The following is a 17,728-nucleotide window of genomic DNA, read 5'->3' on the forward strand; positions in this document are numbered from 1 at the left end:
TGGGAGGCTGAGGAAGGAGGATTACTTGAACCCAGGACTTTGAAATTACTGTGAGCAAAGCTGACACCTCAGCACTCTAGCCTGAGCAACAAAATGAGACAGTGCTAAAAAGAAAAAAAAAAAGAAATAAGAAAGAAAGGAAGGAAAGAAGGAAGAATGAAGGAAGAACACGGGAGAGATAAAGATAGATCTAAATAATCTTTAAAAATGCATTTGAAAAGCTTGCACTCAAGGAATCAACTTATGGCCAGCATGGTGGTTCACGCCTGTAATCTTAGCACTCTGGGAGGCTGAGGCCAGTGGATTGCCTGAGGTCTGAAGTTCTAAACCAGCCTGGGCAAAAATGAGATCCCCTATTTACTAAAAATAGAAAAATTAGCTGAGTGTTGTGTAGGCACCTGTACTACTATCTACTTGGGAGGCAGAGGCAAGGGGATCGCTTGAACCCTGGGGTTTGAGATGGCTGTAGCTATGATGCCACAACATTCTACCCATGGTGACAGAGTGAAACTGTCTCAAAAAAATAAAAAAGAAAAGAAAGAAACCAACTTCCCTTAAGAACTCGATTCCCATAGTCCCAGCTGCTGGGAGGCTGAGGCAAGAGAATTGCTTAAGCCCAGGAGTTGGAGGTTGCTGTGAGCTGTGTGATGCCACGGCACTCTACCCAGGGCCATAAAGTGAAACTCTGTCTCTACAAAAAAAAAAAAAGAACTCGATTCCCACTGAAGTTTGTATTTTATCTAGACACCAGTGCTTTTCTAAATCAAGGTGCATTTAAGTAACTTGTGTATCTTATCAACTTGTAGATTACTTACTGAGTAAATCTAAAGTGAGGCTAGAGACTGTTCCCAAATGGTACTGATAGTGCTGAACTTTGTAACAAGGTTATAGATGAGTGGTTTGAAGCCCTAGGCATAATCACCAGGATCAAACCAATTAAATCAGAATCTCTAGAACTGGGCTTCAATCATTGGTGTTTTTAAAGCTCCCAGGTGATTCTAATTCTGAGTAATTACAGGCATTAAGCTAAAAACGTAATGTCTGTAATAACAGACAGTAAGTTAAAAACTCTGAGTATCATTGTTTGTGTGTATTCTCCTCTTGGGAACCACAAATGAATATTAAAATTGAGACACAGGTAAAAACCCTAAAACATGAGCCTGAAAATACTGAATACTAGAGGACATTGATAGACATTCGTACCAATGCAAAATTGACCTATTTAACCTTAAAAGTCAATTTCCTCAGATCCTTATCAAGAATAAAATCTATAGCAGTGGTTCTCACCCTGTGGGTCACAACCCCTTTGGGGGTCGAATGACCCTTTCACAGGGGTCGCCTAAGACCATCCTGCATATCATATATTTACATTACGATTCATAACAGTAGCAAAATTATAGTTATGAAGTAACAACAAAAACAATTTTATGGTCGGGAGTCACCACAACATGAGGAACTATAGTAAAGGTCGTGTCATTAGAAAGGTTGAGAACTACTGGTCTACAGCAACAATATTTATTATCTGCAGCAGTTCACCTATTAAGTGTAGACACTTTGGGTCTGAGTGAGACTGAAGGCAGAGGGAATATGTCAGTGGGAGGTTACTTTTCCTTTAGAGGCTGACAGAAAATAATTTTTTTTTTATTGTTGGGGATTCATTGAGGGTACAAGAAACCAGGTTACACTGATTGCATTTGTTAGGTAAAGTCCCTCTTACGATTGTGTCCTGCCCCCAAAAGAAAAAATAATTTTTTTTACAGACCACCATTCCAATGTTTTTGATGTGCATTCTTGAATCTGCAATTATTCTTCTAATGTAGATAGTGTTATGCATGTGTTAACTCATGTAAGTTCTATTTAGCTATCTAGAGACACTTTGATTAATTGGTTGGATGATTGGATGCTTGGGTGGTTGGCTCCACTTAGTACTGTGGGTTTAAGATTTATCCATGTTGGGTGGCGCCTGTGGCTCAAGGATTAGGGCGCCAGTCCCACATGCCAGAGGTGGTGGGTTCAGCCCCAGCCAAAAAACCACAAAAAAAAAAAAAAAAAGATTATCCATGTTGCTGTGGTGCTGCTGTCTTTATTAAAAGTTTTGTTGCTGGGCGGCGCCTGTGGCTCAGTTGGTAGGGCGCCGGCCCCATATACCGAGGGTGGCGGGTTCAAACCCAGCCCCAGCCAAACTGCAACCAAAAAATAGCCGGGCGTTGTGGCGGGCGCCTGTGGTCCCAGCTACTCGGGAGGCTGAGGCAAGAGAATCGCTTAAGCCCAGGAGTTGGAGGTTGCTGTGAGCTGTGTGAGGCCACGGCACTCTACCGAGGGCCATAAAGTGAGACTCTGTCTCTACAAAAAAAAAAAAAAAAAAAGTTTTGTTGCTTAAAAATAATAATAATAATAATTTTTTAAAAAAGGAAAAAGGGGCTCAGCACTCATAGCACAGTGGTTATGGCACCAGCCACATACACCGAGACTGGGAGGTTCGAACCCAGCACAGCCCTGCTAAGCAACAATGACAACTGCAACAGAAAAATAGCTGGGCATTGTGGGGGTGCCTGTAGTCCCAGCTACTTGGGAGGCTGAGGCAAGAGAATGGCTAAAGCCCAAGAGAGCTGTCACCCCACTGCACTCTACCAAGTGTGATATAATGAGACTCAGTCTCAAAGAAAAAAAAAGAAAGAAAGAGAAAAAGAGAAAAAGGAAAAAGAAAAGAAAAAAGGAATAACATTTACTTTTTGAGCAAAGCTAAGCAGTCTTCTCAGCCAATCTGCGTAGGCGTAAACACCATGCTGAGAGACAATGCGATAGATAAAATGGCTATTGTACGTAGGGAAGACAAGAATTTTCTGGATATTTTTATTGAATAGGAGTCAAGATTCCTGGGTAGAGAAACCAAAAGAAAATCAGTGACTGGTCTAGGGAGAGAGTTTTTCTGCATTTTCTTGTATGAGTTCCAGGAACCCAAGACTGTAATTTAGTCTTTAAACATAGTAGTCATATTACTTATATACTCAAGGGAGAAAGCGTTCTGCCTATCACACAAATAGAGGTGGAAAGGCTCAAATATAAGCCTCAACTTCCAATTAACCTCTCAGATTACTTATCTCAAAATAATTCCATTAAAATATGCTAAAAGTAGAGAGTGGAAGGATGGTTACCAGCAGCTAGGGGTAGGAGTGGGGGTGGGGTGAGAGGGAACGGTACGTTGTTGATCAAAGGGTACAAAGTTTCAGACAGGAGGAATAGATTTTGAGATCTATTGCACTGGAGGGTGACTACAGCAAATAATCTATTACATATTTTAAAATAAGTGTAAATTTCAAATGTCTCACCATAAAGAAATGATGTCAAAGCAATGTGATGTGTATGAGTGATTTAATCATTTCACATTGATTTCACATTGCATACATACTACGTACATAAAAACATCACATTGTACCCCACAAATGCATAAAATTATGATTTTTTTTTTTTGTGGAGACAGAGTCTCACTTTATGGCCCTCTGTAGAGTGCCATGGCATCACACAGCTCACAGCAACCTCCAACTCCTGGGCCCAAGCGATTCTCTTGCCTCAGCCTCCCGAGTAGCTGGGACTACAGGTGCCTGCCACAATGCCCGGCTATTTTTTTTTTTGGTTGCAGTTCAGCCGGAGCCGGGTTTGAACCCGCCACACTCGGTATATGGGGCCGGCACCTTACCGACTGAGCCACAGGCGCCGCCCTAAAATTATGATTTTTTAATCAAAACTAATATCAACACATTCTAAGCATATGCATATGCTAACTGAGGTATGACTACTAACACACGGGGAGAATCAGGGTCTTGGTCAAGTCTATTTTTCCTAATTCAAGTGATTGTGCATGAGTTTAGAAAAGCCAACTGTCTTCTTTCCTTCATTTAAAAAAGCTTTCTTCTAATTGACTGGCCACCTGCTGCTCAGTGGTTTTAGTGCCAGTCACATGCACCTGGGCTGGTGGCTAAGAACCTGGCCAGAACCTGCTCAACAAACAAACAAAAAAAAATAGCCGGTGTTGTGGCAGGCTCCTGTAGTTCCAGCTACTTGGGAGGCTGAGGCAAGAGAATCACCTAAGCCCAAGAGTTTGAGGTTGCTGTGAGCTGTGATGCCACAGCTCCACCGAGTGTGACAAAGTGAGACTCAGTCTCAATAAAAAAATAAAAAAGCTTTCTTCAGGCATAATTAACATGCAATAAATTTCACATTTTTACAGCTGCACAATTTAAATCTTGGCATAGGTGCACCTGTGTGAAACAATCACAACAATGAAGATAATGAGCATCTGTCACCTAAACGCGTCCTTGTGCTACTTTCTAATCTCATCCTCCTGACTGTCTCTCTCACTCTTCTCCTGGCACCCACTGATCTGCTTTCTGACACTGAAGATGAATTCGTACTTTCCAGGATTTTGTAGGAATGGGTCTTACAGATGTATTTACATGTGCCCATCCTCTTTCACTCAACATTTGTTTTGAGATTCATCCTTGTTGCTATGTTTTTTTTTTTTTTTTTTTTTTTGAGACAGAGTCTCACTTGGTCCCGGTTGGTAGAGTACTGGTGTCTTGGCTCACAGCAACCTTGAACTCTTGAGCTCAGCCTCCCAAGAAACTGGGACTACAGGCGCCCACAACCACACCCAGCTATTTTTTAGAGGTCTCACTCTTGCTCAGGTTGGTCTCAACCCTGTGAGCTAAGGGAATCCCCCACCTCAACCTCACAAGTGCTGGGATTATAGGCGTGAGCCATCGCACCCACCCTATGTGCCTAAATTCTTACTGAAGAATAAACATTATTTGAGTAAACAGATATATCCCAGTTTATTTAATCCTTTACAGTACTTGCTAATGTAAATCTTGGTTGTTTCCAGTTTGTAGGTACGTATAATAAATAAAGCTGCTGTGAACACTCATGTACAAGTCTTTATAAGGACATACACTGATTTCTCTTGGGTAATACGACGAATTAAATGCCTGGAATATATGCCTCTAAGCCTCTGCTTTCTGACAGAATCCAATTAGAGCAAACCCCCTTTGAATCAGATGCTTGCTCAGATGTCCCAACCAAAGTTCAAATTCCATAATAGATTTTTACTAATACCCTAATACCGAGACATCACTTGGTTCCCCTGGGCATGGAAAGGAGTAACAAATCCAACTTATTTAATGATAGGTGTGCTCCTTGTAGTCTTTCTCTAACATTCTTTCTGATATGTTCCTCCCCTATTTTATTTAGTTTTCTAATATATTGGCATAAAAGTTGTTCAAAATATTTTCTTACTATTCTTCTATAATAATGTCTACAGAATCGACAGTGAAGTCACTTTTCTTTTTATAATTTGTGTCTCTCCTTTACTTTCTTATCAGTCTGACTAGAGGTTTATCAAGTTTATTGATCTTCTCAAACTTCAATAGGTTTTGGTTTCATTGATGTAATTTTTTTTGTTTTCTGTATCATTGATTTCTGCTTAGATTACTTTTTCTCTGATTTTGCTTACTTTGAGTTTCATTTATTTTAACACTCTAGTTTCTTGGACTGAATTGGAAGTCATCGATTTGAGATCAATCTTTTCTATTACATAGATGTTTAGTGCAGAGATTTTCTCCCTGAGTATTGCTTTACCAACATTCTACAAAATTTTAGTATGTTGTGTTTTCACTTTTATTAAGTTGAAAACATTCCCTTTAGACTTCTTCTTTGAGTTATATTTAAAGTATGTTATTGGGTTTGCAAATAATAGGGGATTTTCCAGATATCTTTGTTATTTCTGATTTGATTGTGCTCTGAAGATATATTTTGTGCAATTTTAATCATTTTTAAGTTGTTTAGACTAGTTTTACATCCCAGAAAAGGAATTATCTTGTTAAATGGTTTGTGAACAATTGAAAAATGACATAATCTTCTGTTGTTGGTTGATAATGTAGCACTATATATATATATTTTTTTTTTTTTTTGGCGGGGGGGGCAGTTTTTCGCTGGGGCTGGGCTTGAACCCACCACCTCCGGTATATGGGGCCGGCACCCTACTCCTTTCAGCCACAGGTGCCACCCAGTGTAGCACTATCTTAAATGCCTTTATTGATTCCACATCTACTTTTTCTGTCATTTCTTGACAGAGAACTATCAAACTACAATTGTGGGTTTGTCTGCCTCTTGCAGTTTTATATGTTTCCCTTATGTATTCTGAAAGTCTGTTCATAGGTACATTACTGTTCACGGTTGTTGTCCTCTTGAAAAATTGGTCACGCTCTCGGCCTTAGCGCCATCTTTCTAGAAACCTCCGCGCCATGAGAGCCAAGTGGAGGAAGAAGCGAATGCGCAGGCTGAAGCGCAAAAGGAGAAAGATGAGGCAGAGGTCCAAGTAAACCGCCTGGTTGTGCACTCGTGAAGGCCACAAGAGAAGGAACATGGAATGCCAAGAGGCTAAGGAGGCTAGTACAAGCTGCTGGACTGCATGCTACTGTCTAGAACTTGCTCTCAGTGGATCTAAGATCTCATCGCCATCCAATCACCAAGACCACCCCTAAGAGACCCACCTTGTTCACACCAAAACAATCCTATTGGTCCCTTGCCCTGGACCTGACATCCTGGACTCGTTCTGTTCTCGCTTGTGGCTGAGTGTAACCAGTATACAATAAATCATACCTTCTGCTGTTTCGGCTGATGAAGCAAAAAAAAAAAAAAAAAAAAAAAAGAAAAATTGGTCACTTTATGATTATAAAATCACCTACTTTTATCCTTGCTAGTATTCTTTGCTCTCAAATATACTTTCTCTAACATATGTATAACCACTAGGATTTTTGTTTTGTTTTGGCTAGTATTTCCAAGTTACATCTTTATCCTTTTACTTTTAACCAGTATGTCTTCATATTTAAAGTTCACTTATTTCTTACAGTCCATATGTAGTTATGTCTTGCCCTTTTAACCAAGCTATCAATCCTTCCTTTTTTTTTTTTTTTTTGCAGTTTTTGGCCAGGGCTGGGTTTGAACTCGCTACCTCCAGCATATGGGGCCAGCGCCCTACTCCGTTGAGCCACAGGCGCCGCCCAATCTTTCCTTTTTATTGGAGTGTTTCTATCATGGAAATATAATGTGATAATTGGTGTGCTTAACTTTAAGTCTACAGCTTCACTGTTTGTTTTTATAAATGTTTTTTATTTCCCTTTTCTTCTTATTCTACCCTTTGTGGACTAATTGAGCATTTGATAAAATTTCACTTTGCACGTTAGCTGTAATGCTTCATTATTCTAGTTTCTACTTCAGGGTATACATCTTCAATTATCACAGTCCACCTTCTAGTGATATTTTACCACTTCTGGTGTAGCATATAAGGACCTTACAACAATATATTTCCATTTCTAAACTACAAGCGTTCGTGTTATTATATTCATGCATTTTACTTTTATATATACACACCGCAATATGCTGGAATTATTTGTGTTTAGACAGTCAATTATCTTTTAGAAAAATGTAATATTCTTTATTTAGCCATTTTGATGCTCTCCATTCCTTTGTGACAATCCAGATTTCTCTTTTAATATACTTTTTATAGTAAAAGTATGTGGATGATGAATTTTTTCAATGTTGAAAAAATTATTTTACCTTTATTTTTAAAAGAAGTAACATATAATCCTCGGGAAGTATAGATTTTATGATAGAAACGGAGCTAATAATCTCTCACATTCTTTCTCTTCCCTGACACTTCTCAGAGACTGTGTTGGTGAATGAGTATGAACGCTGATTTAGAAACAGCTAAGAGAAAAAAAGAAACAGCTAAGAGGACTCACAGCAGATTAAACTAGACCTGATAATATTGACAAAAATCATCATCATCAATTTATTCATAATAAAGTCTCAGGAAATCATTATTGTCGTTTCATATGGATAAAAGCTTATAGCTTATTTCACGTGTTACCTTTCAAGTATTCCTCTATTGAGTCAGATGAATAAGGTATTAGTTGCCTTTGGACAATATGAAAGACTTGAGAAATTCTCAGAATGACAATTTAGAAGGGCTGCTTCTAACAGGAAAAGGCATCTTAAAGAAAGATGCAAACACAAACACAGCTTCAGTCACATTCTGAAATTTAAGAGTCTGGCACCCTCTTCTTCCTCCACACATACACACTTTTTTCTTGCAAGTGAAAAGTTGAAATTGTTATAAACAAATGCCAAGTTTATTCCTGTGGCTTGACAAATTGCAAGGTCAGTCAAATTCACTGTTTTTCTGAATCTCTTAAGCAGAAGTCTGAGCACTGATTTTAAAAGAGATACCAAATGTTGGAATGTGAAGATATGGAGGAATTTAGATGATTTAAAGTTTAACTTGCCAGATTGTATGGTCCCTCCTTTGCTGAGGAAACTGTATCTCCTAGACTGGGCTCAAAGGAATTCTCTTATCCCTAATGAAAAGGCCAATAGTGTTTATAACTCATTGTCTCCCAGATGGTAACCAGATTAAAATGAAAGCAAACTCCAGAGGCTTTTTCTGTCACATATCTTTATGAGCAATACTTATGCATCATAAGAATGGTAGGATTTAATAATTAATATTGGTAACTATGGCTCAGCACCTGTAGCTCAGCAGCTAAGGCACCAGCCATATGTTAGGGCACCAAACAACAATGACAACTACAACCAAAAAATAGCTGGGCATTGTGGAGGACGCCTGTAGTCCCAGCTACTTGGGAGGCTGAGGCAAGAGAATCACTTAAGCCCAAAAGTTTGAGGTTACTGCGAGCTGTGACACCATGGCACTCTACCAAGGATGACATAGTGAGACTCTGTCTCAAAAAAGAAAAAAAAAAAAAAATATATATATATATATATATAAACCGGTAACTATTTTAAAAATACAGAAGTTACAGATTCTGCTGATACTTGACAATGAAGAAAACTTTGGCTCAATTCACCGATGTTATAGCATCCTTACCAGACACTGTATATTCAAAGCTTAGGTACCTGCAAGAAGTCTGGTCTTTGTATGTCATCATTCAGCAAAATCTGGCCTAATAGAAAAGTGGGATGCTTTGTGGAGACTCAGACACAGTGGTGTTTGCAAGACAACACTATGTGAATTTGAAGAGCGGTCCTGCAAGACAACTTATGAGCTGAGAAGTGACTTATATATATGTATTGCCATTTCTCCTACAAGCAGAATGTCCATCTCCAGAAACCAAGCCTGGGGTAAAGGTAGCACCTCTCATCATCATATTCAATAATCCACTTTCAGTTCCCAAAACTCTGGACTTCAATAATGAAGAAATTCTATCTGGGGAAATAACAATGGTTACATCAATACGGAGTTTAAAGCTACCACCTAGCTATGTTAACCTCTCACTCCACTGGGCGAGAAACGACATTATAGACAAAAATTGAAAGTGTACTTTTGGGTGGCGCCTGTGGCTCAAGGAGTAGGGCGCCAGTCCCATATGCCGAAGGTGGCGGGTTCAAACCTAGCCCTGGCCAAAAACCACAAAAAAAAAAATAAAGAAAGAAAGTGTACTTTTGGCTGGGGCGGAAAATCCTGAAGATCAAAAATAATTGCTATTCCTATAATCCTATGGAAACCATGAAGATTAAGGATTAAACCTAGATGATTCCCTAAATTACAACCTCAAACCTGCATTCAGTATAAAGGTTTAACTGACTTTACTAAACAGGAAGGGTCAGCAGCAGCTTAGGACCCTCAGACGTGACGATAAATACTTCTGAATGGCTGAGATGCTCGCTGAAAGCCTGGGGAACATGGAAGAAAAGTGGTGAAGTTACTAGAGACCTCAGGGTGAAGGGCTCCAATAAGGACTCTAATCTCATGTGCCTCATTTCTTACTATTGTATGGACATATACTCTTATAATTTACCTTAGATTTATTTTCTCTCTTCCTATTGCATTTAAAGGTAAAGACGATTTGAGGGTCATGGTTAACTTTTCAGTTTTTCCCACAGGATGAGACTTTTTTTTTTTTTTTTTGTAGAGACAGAGTCTCACTTTATCGCCCTCTGTAGAGTGCTGTGGCGTCACACTGCTCACAGCAACCTCCGACCCCTGGGCTTAGGCGATTCTCTTGGCTCAAGGATGAGACTGTTGAGGTGGAATCATGACAGAACCAGAAGAATATGCATCAGCCAGAAATGCTATATTTGCAGCTGGATGCAACAGCTGTGTGTCTTTGGACCAACTCCTCCCATGGTATAAAAGCAACTCTAAAATCAGTTACCTGCACTTCTGAAGATAGGTTTCCAACTCAATAGTTCTAGGGTTGGCCTCAGACTTTGTACTTCTAACAGGTGGCCAAGGAATATCAATGCTGTTGGTCTGAAGACCCCCCTAAACAACACTCAAATATATATTTTTCTGTCTGTTTAGAGAAGGGGTGAGTATAGTTCTATTCGTTAAGTGTGAAAATTACAAAAATGCCAATGGGGATGTGTTTCTTAGAAGATTAGCTATAGGAAGAATAATTTGAGTGGATATTGGGAAGGCCAAAGAGGGGAGCTATGACTGTTTCTGATGTGTTTTTGGCTGTGTAGCATTTATACTCTCTCTACGTTTGCTGAATATTCTGTTCTGATTCTTCAGGGTATCAGAGCTCTTTCTCAGTAGAGATTCTATAAAGCCTAGGCATTTCTTTTCCCTGCTCCTGGCAACTGGAACACAGGTACATGGCCTAGTGTGTCCATGGTGGTGGGGTCATAGAGACTGTTTGGGGCAAGCCCCCAGGCCACAAGGTTCGTGCTATTGCCTCTCCCGCTGCTGTAGTCACACTGTCCTCACCACACTGTTCCTGTCATAATTTTTGCCATTGTTATGGTTGCCTGCCTTCCTTAATCACTGCCCACTTTTTTTTTTTTTTTTGTAGAGACAGAGTCTCACTTTATGGCCCTCGGTAGAATGCCGTGGCCTCACCCAGCTCACAGCAACCTCCAACTCCTGGGCTTAAGCGATTCTCTTGCCTCAGCCTCCCGAGTAGCTGGGACTACAGGCGCCCGCCACAACACCCTGCTATTTTTTGGTTGCAGTTTGGCCGGGGCCGTGTTTGAACCCACCACCCTGGGTATATGGGGCCGGCGCCCTACCGACTGAGCCAAAGGAGCCGCCCAACTGCCCACTTTTTTAAAAAATGATTTTCTAATTTTTCCAGAAATTTCATGATGTACTATTTCTTTCCTGCTCAAGTTACAGTAGTGTATGTTGCTTGAAAAATAAGACCTAAGAGCACAGGCCAAATATGATGTAGGTCACAGGTAATGGAGTTGTTTCAATGCTAGGCAAAATAGCCTCTGGGTGACTTTCCAAATGCACAGAGATTAAATATCTAAAGCAACTGTTAAGGCTGATGGTAAATAGGAATCATCTTACTCTAAAGTCGATACTCACATCAATCTTAAACTTGGTTTTACTAAAATTCCCAAATGAAAAATAAAAGTAAAATTCAAAAAAGCCAATTGCTTACTATGTACAGTCTTCCGACAGTATTTTGCTAGGCAAGGGTGGGACTTTCTCAGACCAATACATTGAAAGACAGACTCTTCTTGGAGCAATATAGAAAATGCAACATTTTGAAGTTATAATTCCTGTTTTATAGTATGCCTACTCACCATGCCCCATTTCTTCACAAAAATGACATCAAGAATGACCAGAAATAGTAATAGTAATGTCTGTCTATCCTTCAGGGTTGACTGGAGTAAAATGCTGTTAACATCATTTGGAAGAGAAATTTGTGACTGTATCTTCAGGTGACTGTAATCATCCTGATTTTCATACATTTCAAACTCTGCTTTATATGGGTATACAGCAGACCTCCATAGTTGACCACTTCCCTACACTCACCCCCTCCTTAAGTTGACTAATTTTCACAGGTGGCACTTGCACACATGTACAGATCAGTCCAATAGGCCACGTTCCTTATGCTGACCACCTCGTATGTTGATCAGTTTGTCACAGTCTGTTAGGTGGTCAACTTACAGAGGTTCCACCGTATTTAGTTTTAGGGGTTTTTGTCCTATTCTTCGATATGCAAACTACACTTAGATACTTTGTCAGTCATTTTATTCCAAATGAAAGGAATTTTTATAAAATATTCCAATCAAATTTGTAATATCTATATTTAAGGTATACAACATGATGTTTTGATGAACATGTATATATGTAGTAAAATGATTACTACAAATGATTAGTTATTGTTTCCATAATTACCCTTCTAGGTGTGTGATAAGAGCTTCTTTTTTTGTGTGTGTGTGTGGTTTTTGGCCGGGGCTGGGTTTGAACCCACCACCTCCGGCATATGGGACCGGTGCCCTACTCCTTGAGCCACAGGCACCACCCCCTTGAGCCACAGGCACCACCCAAGAGCTTCTTTTTTTTTTTCCTTTGGAGACAGAGCCTCAAGCTGTCACCCTGGGTAAAGTGCCATGGCATCACAGATCACAGCAACCTCAAACTCCTGAGCTCAAGCGATTCTCCTGCCTCCGCCTCCCAAGTAGCTGGGACTACAGGCGCCTGCCACAACACCCAGCTATTTTTTTTTTGGTTGCAGCCATCATTGTTGTTTGGGCTGGATTCGAACCCACGAGCTAAGGTATATATGGCTAGTGCCTTAGCCTCTTGAGCCACAGGCGCCAAGCCGTGAAAGAGCTTCTTAAATCTACTTTCTCTAAAAATAAACCTGTTTTGCAATCAAAAAAAAAAAAATCTACTTTCTCAGATTTTCCATATGCAATACAATATTACTAACTGTACTTATCCTATGAACATTAGGAGTCTGTGTTTATTTATCCTATAACACTGTAAGTTTTGACCCTTCAACTTATTTCTTTCCATTTCCTTCTCCTCCCTCCCCTTGATAACCACCATTCTACCCTGTTCTTAGTATTTCACTGTTTAAAAACATTCCACATGTACGTGAACACATGTATTTTTCTTTCTGTATTTGGCTTATTTCACTTAGCTTAATGTTCTCCAGGTTCCAGGTCTTTTTGATAAGGAGAGACTTTAAAAACGAATGAAAGGGGCGGCGCCTGTGGCTCAGTGAGTAGGGCGCCGGTCCCATATGCCGGAGGTGGCGGGTTCAAACCCAGCCCCGGCCAAAAACCACAAAAAAAAAAAAAAAAAAGAATGAAAAACAGAACTTTATGTTGATTAGAGATTTCGTTTTGTTGTGGTAGGTGACCTGTTTGTATTTCAGGAGTTAAGATAGGGATCCTGTGACAGCTTTGGTCTGTGTGAAGACCTGAGAACTTTCATTCACTAAATCAGCTATTTCATATCCCCTTGGACCTAACTATGATCCTCTGACTTTTTATCCCCTCTGCTCACAATCTTATTCACCATATTTCCATGTAAAAACCAGAGTCTGTTACAAATTCATCACTTGATGTCTGAAAACTTCTTTCCCTCATTCCCTAATAGCTTATCTGTCTGGGTATAAGAAAAGAGCGCATTTAGAATGAAAGGTAGGGCAATTGTTGAGAAGGGCTCGCAAATGTCTGGCAGGCTTTTCCAGAGTGATCTGAGAATTAGCACGAATCTCAAACACTGCCAGTGCAGTTCAAGGAACAATGGGGTTTTATTATGGATATGAATCGCAGAATAGAGGTTATATTTCCATTGTTATGAATTAGACTATCTGTGGTCTGTTTAGCTGGTCAGGGAGAGCAACCAGTTAGTTAAAGAGACTCAACTCTTTGGAGTAAAAATATGAAATAATTTTAGTTTTTCCAATAACTTCCTCTAATTATAAAATTTTTGAACACTCTCTTCTTGCTATTTTGTATTATTAGGGTTCTTTGTAAAATACTGTAGAAGGCCAAGGCTTTCTTGGCCACTTACTATATAATAAAGTCACTTTCCTCTGTAGACATATGTACTTATTATACTCACCACTGAGGGGCATGGTACCCAAAGGCCTCCCTTTGGGTTTTCCTGGTTCTTTGTGATGCTGGTGGATCTTTGTTCATTTGTTGGTTGCCTAGTCTCCACGATTTTCCCTGGTGGAGTCTTCCTTTGAAGGAAGGTGAGATTTAAATTCTAGATCATGTAGGCTTTGGTACCCACTCACACAAGTCTCAACAATGTTTTTTATTTATTTATTTATTTTTTTGTAGAGACAGAGTCTCACTTTACGGCCCTCAGTAGAGTGCCGTGGCCTCACACAGCTCACAGCAACCTCCAACTCCTGGGCTTAAGCGATCCTCTTGTCTCAGCCTCCAGAGTAGCTGGGACTACAGGCGCCCGCCACAACACCCGGCTATTTTTTGGTTGCAGTTTGGCCGGGGCCGGGTTTGAACCCGCCACCCTCGGTATATGGGGTCGGCGCCTTACCGACTGAGCCACAGGCACCACCCTCAACAATGTTTTTTTTTTTTTTAAATATGGAACGCTTCACGAATTTGCGTGTCATCCTTGCGCAGGGGCCATGCTAATCTTCTCTGTATCGTTCCAATTTTAGTATATGTGCTGCCGAAGCGAGCACCCTCAACAATGTTTTTAAATTTAAAGGCAGCCTCGGGGTGGGGGGAGGTTAGGGTGGAGGGAGGGTAATGGGTGGGGCCACACCTGTGGTGCATCTTAGAACGGGTACAGGCGAAACTTACTAAAGGCAGAATACGAATGTCTACATACAATAACTAAGAAAATGCCATGAAGGCTACGTTGAACAGTTTGATGAGAATATTTCAGATTGTATATGAAACCAGCACATTGTACCCCTTGATTGCACTAATGTACACAGCTATGATTTAACAATAAAATAAATAAATAAATAATAAAAAAAAATTTAAAGGCAGGCTTGCTGCCGCGGACCGCCAGTCGAATGAGTCTCAGTCCGAGGGCTTTCAGGGTGAGAACGGCTCAGGTTGATTGAAAGGGCGACGCAGGAAAATGACAAACTGCCACACACCAAGGATGATGAAGAAAGCAGTTGTACTTTACTGATTTTTAGGCATGGTATTTATACATTTTTGACAATGTCTTACAAACTACAAAAGATATTTTTATGACTTGCTGATGCTTACAAAGTTCTTATCGAGTTTTGTAGATGGGAGTAGTCAACTGTCTTTTCTTAGACAATGTTTCTGCCCGTAAGGGGGAACAAAGGACTGCTGCTTATCAGCAGTTACTCTTTTACTTCTCTTTATCTATGTTTAAACCTTCTTTCTTTGTAAAACTGCTTTGTTCACATTTTGTATTTTTATATTTTTATATTTGATTATGATTTTTATGTTGTTAGTGAATTGATAGTGAATTATGTATATGTTTTAAGTGTATAGTGACAAAATTATAGAGAAAGCAATTTCATAGAAAACTTATTTCAAAGAAACAGTTTCAAAGGGACATAAGGTAGAGATAAGAGACCGGAGGGAGCGGGTATCTGGTAGGAACATCTTAACTTATCATCCCTGCATTCTCTTGATACATTGTTTCAATTAACTGACCTTTATGGTGGGAACGTGTTCCCTTGGAGACATTTAGTCTCCATTGTATAGATGAAGTCATGGATTAGTAAGTCATTATGTTTATTCTTAGTTTCTGAGGACATTCAAGCAACAATTAACCATTCAACTCAACAAACAAGTTTCAAACAGGTTTCAGGGTAAAGGTTATTCAGGCCTTTATGCCGCACCTCATGAATTCTTACGTTCACTAAAAGGCATGCTAGGCAACTTATGCGCTGCTGTTGCAGGCCAGGGGGACCGGGGGCAACGCTCCGGGGAGCACTCACCGCCTTACCACAGTTTTTACAACGCGGACAGAGCCATCCCGCCACGGCTTGATGCCGGGGGTGCGGCATTTCCCCCTTTTTTGTTAATGAAACGTAGCTCAAAGAGGTCTTGGCGAACAGCCTTTAAGGAGGAAAAGACACAACGAAGGAGACAAGGTAACAGTAAAACAACACAGAATATCAAGCATCCAATAATGACAATAAACACAATGTACTGAATCCAGGACACAGGATTTAAAGATTTAAGATTGTCAGAGAGGGATTGAGCCAGTGAATCAAGAGAAGTGCTAGGTAAATGAGCTTCACTGATGGCAGTGATATCTTTTTGAAGAGTATGTAAATCATGTGTAATATCATTGTCCTTCCAGACACCCTGTAGATGAGCTTTAGTTTTGTCCCAGGAAGTGGACATATTATAAGGTAAAGGAGTTACACAAATAGCAGGAAAGGCAGAATGACATCTGGTTTGAAGTTTATGTTGTATAAACTTTATATCTTGTCCTAAGGCTAAAACTACTTCTTCTAGGATGTTAAGTTTTGCTTCAAGTTTATTATCTATGCTGGCTTGAGTCATTAAAGCTAGAGTTATGTTGCTGCTGAGAGAATTAACAAAGTGAGCTGTGTGAACTTCTTGAACCAAAGCAGTAGTGGCTACCGCAAATGTTGTGACTATAGAAATTAAAGCTAAAATACCGAGAATTAAAGCAGCTACAAACCTCTTAGGTCGAATTAACTGATTAACAGTATGTAAAACTTGTAAAGCAGAATTATCATACCAAGGATCATCTTGTAAATCAACAGGTAATAGTACATAAGAGGGTCTTTTAACAATTAAAACAGAATTAAACAAGCGTTCATTGAATAAATCAGTAGAAGTAAGACAATTTGTAACTTTACAAGCGGTACAAGAAATATGATAAGAATTTTTAGATTGTGTAATAGTTAGATACTTATTTGGAGCTAAAAGTAGAGCATATGGATATCCAACACAAGTTCTTATTAATATTGGATTAGGTTTAGGCATATTAGGTTTCTTTTCTAAGATTAAGTTAGAAGCAGCAATAAGTCTAAACAAGTCATAATGTATTTGAGTTCTATTGTTGTATTGAGCCACCCATATGGGCTCAACTAAACCAGGTGTGAACCACCTCCGTATTGGCTGAGGGGAACCAGACCATTGATACTTATGATATTTATCCAATTGATTAGATAAATATTTGTTATGATCATAGCAGGAAGTAGGAGAATAATCCCAGATAATTGTATTAGAATTAATGGGAGAATGTTTGTTAGCAGCGTCTGGGAATCCGCAAGAAAGCTAAGTAGGGGTTTTTGTTAAAGAGGATTCCCAGAATTGATTTTTATCTCTATATTTTTCTTTACAATTAGGGAGAGGCAAGTGGTCCACAGACAAACAAGTTTCATTATAATCAGGACTTCCAATAGTTTGTATTTCATATTCCCACATATAACGTCTATTGGCATCATGAGGATCAGGAGCATCAGATAAAAAGACTCTGTAACTTGTGGGTAAACAAAAAGGAGGCGTTTTGCCTTTTAAAGTAAAACAAATAGGTAGTGAATCGGCTTTGCCGGTAAAGTTAATTAAGGCTGCGGCATGATGTCTAGAGTCTGAGTCAGTTAAACCTCCTAAGCGGATTGAATCATTAGAAAGAATTTTTATGGGGTCTGTATCTAGCCAGCCTACAGGATGTAACAATGGAGGGTTAGGAACATAAGACCAATAAGCTGCAGTTTCTACCGTAGGAGTAGAAATTAATGATAAAAAGGCAATAAAGTACATTGTTGGAGTTAGAGGGTTGTTTTGAGATATGAGAAGTTGTTTAGCTTGTTTCACCAGGGTGCGGATCCGTGTCCATGTGATTTTTGAGGGTTTCGGTGAAACTTTCACAGTCGTCTTCATCTGTGCAGACAGGATCTTCATCCGCCGCAGGCGTTGTCTTCTGCGCCGGGGTCTCTGGAGGAGCAGGTTT

General features: G+C 39.8%; 2 non-coding genes across 2 annotated transcripts; one reads left to right on the forward strand and one right to left on the reverse strand.

Moving 5' to 3' along the window:
- Positions 1-1,500: 1,500 nt before the first annotated feature.
- LOC128574357 (small nucleolar RNA SNORD56) lies at positions 1,501-1,568 on the forward strand. The gene has a single exon (XR_008376730.1). It is a non-coding gene; the product is annotated as a small nucleolar RNA SNORD56 (small nucleolar RNA).
- Positions 1,569-14,379: 12,811 nt separating this feature from the next.
- Positions 14,380-14,486, reverse strand: LOC128574441 (U6 spliceosomal RNA). Its single transcript, XR_008376792.1, has one exon. It is a non-coding gene; the product is annotated as a U6 spliceosomal RNA (small nuclear RNA).
- Between the last annotated feature and the right edge of the window lie 3,242 nt (positions 14,487-17,728).

This window comes from Nycticebus coucang, chromosome 21, assembly GCF_027406575.1.
Source record: "Nycticebus coucang isolate mNycCou1 chromosome 21, mNycCou1.pri, whole genome shotgun sequence".
Lineage (NCBI taxonomy): Eukaryota > Metazoa > Chordata > Mammalia > Primates > Lorisidae > Nycticebus > Nycticebus coucang.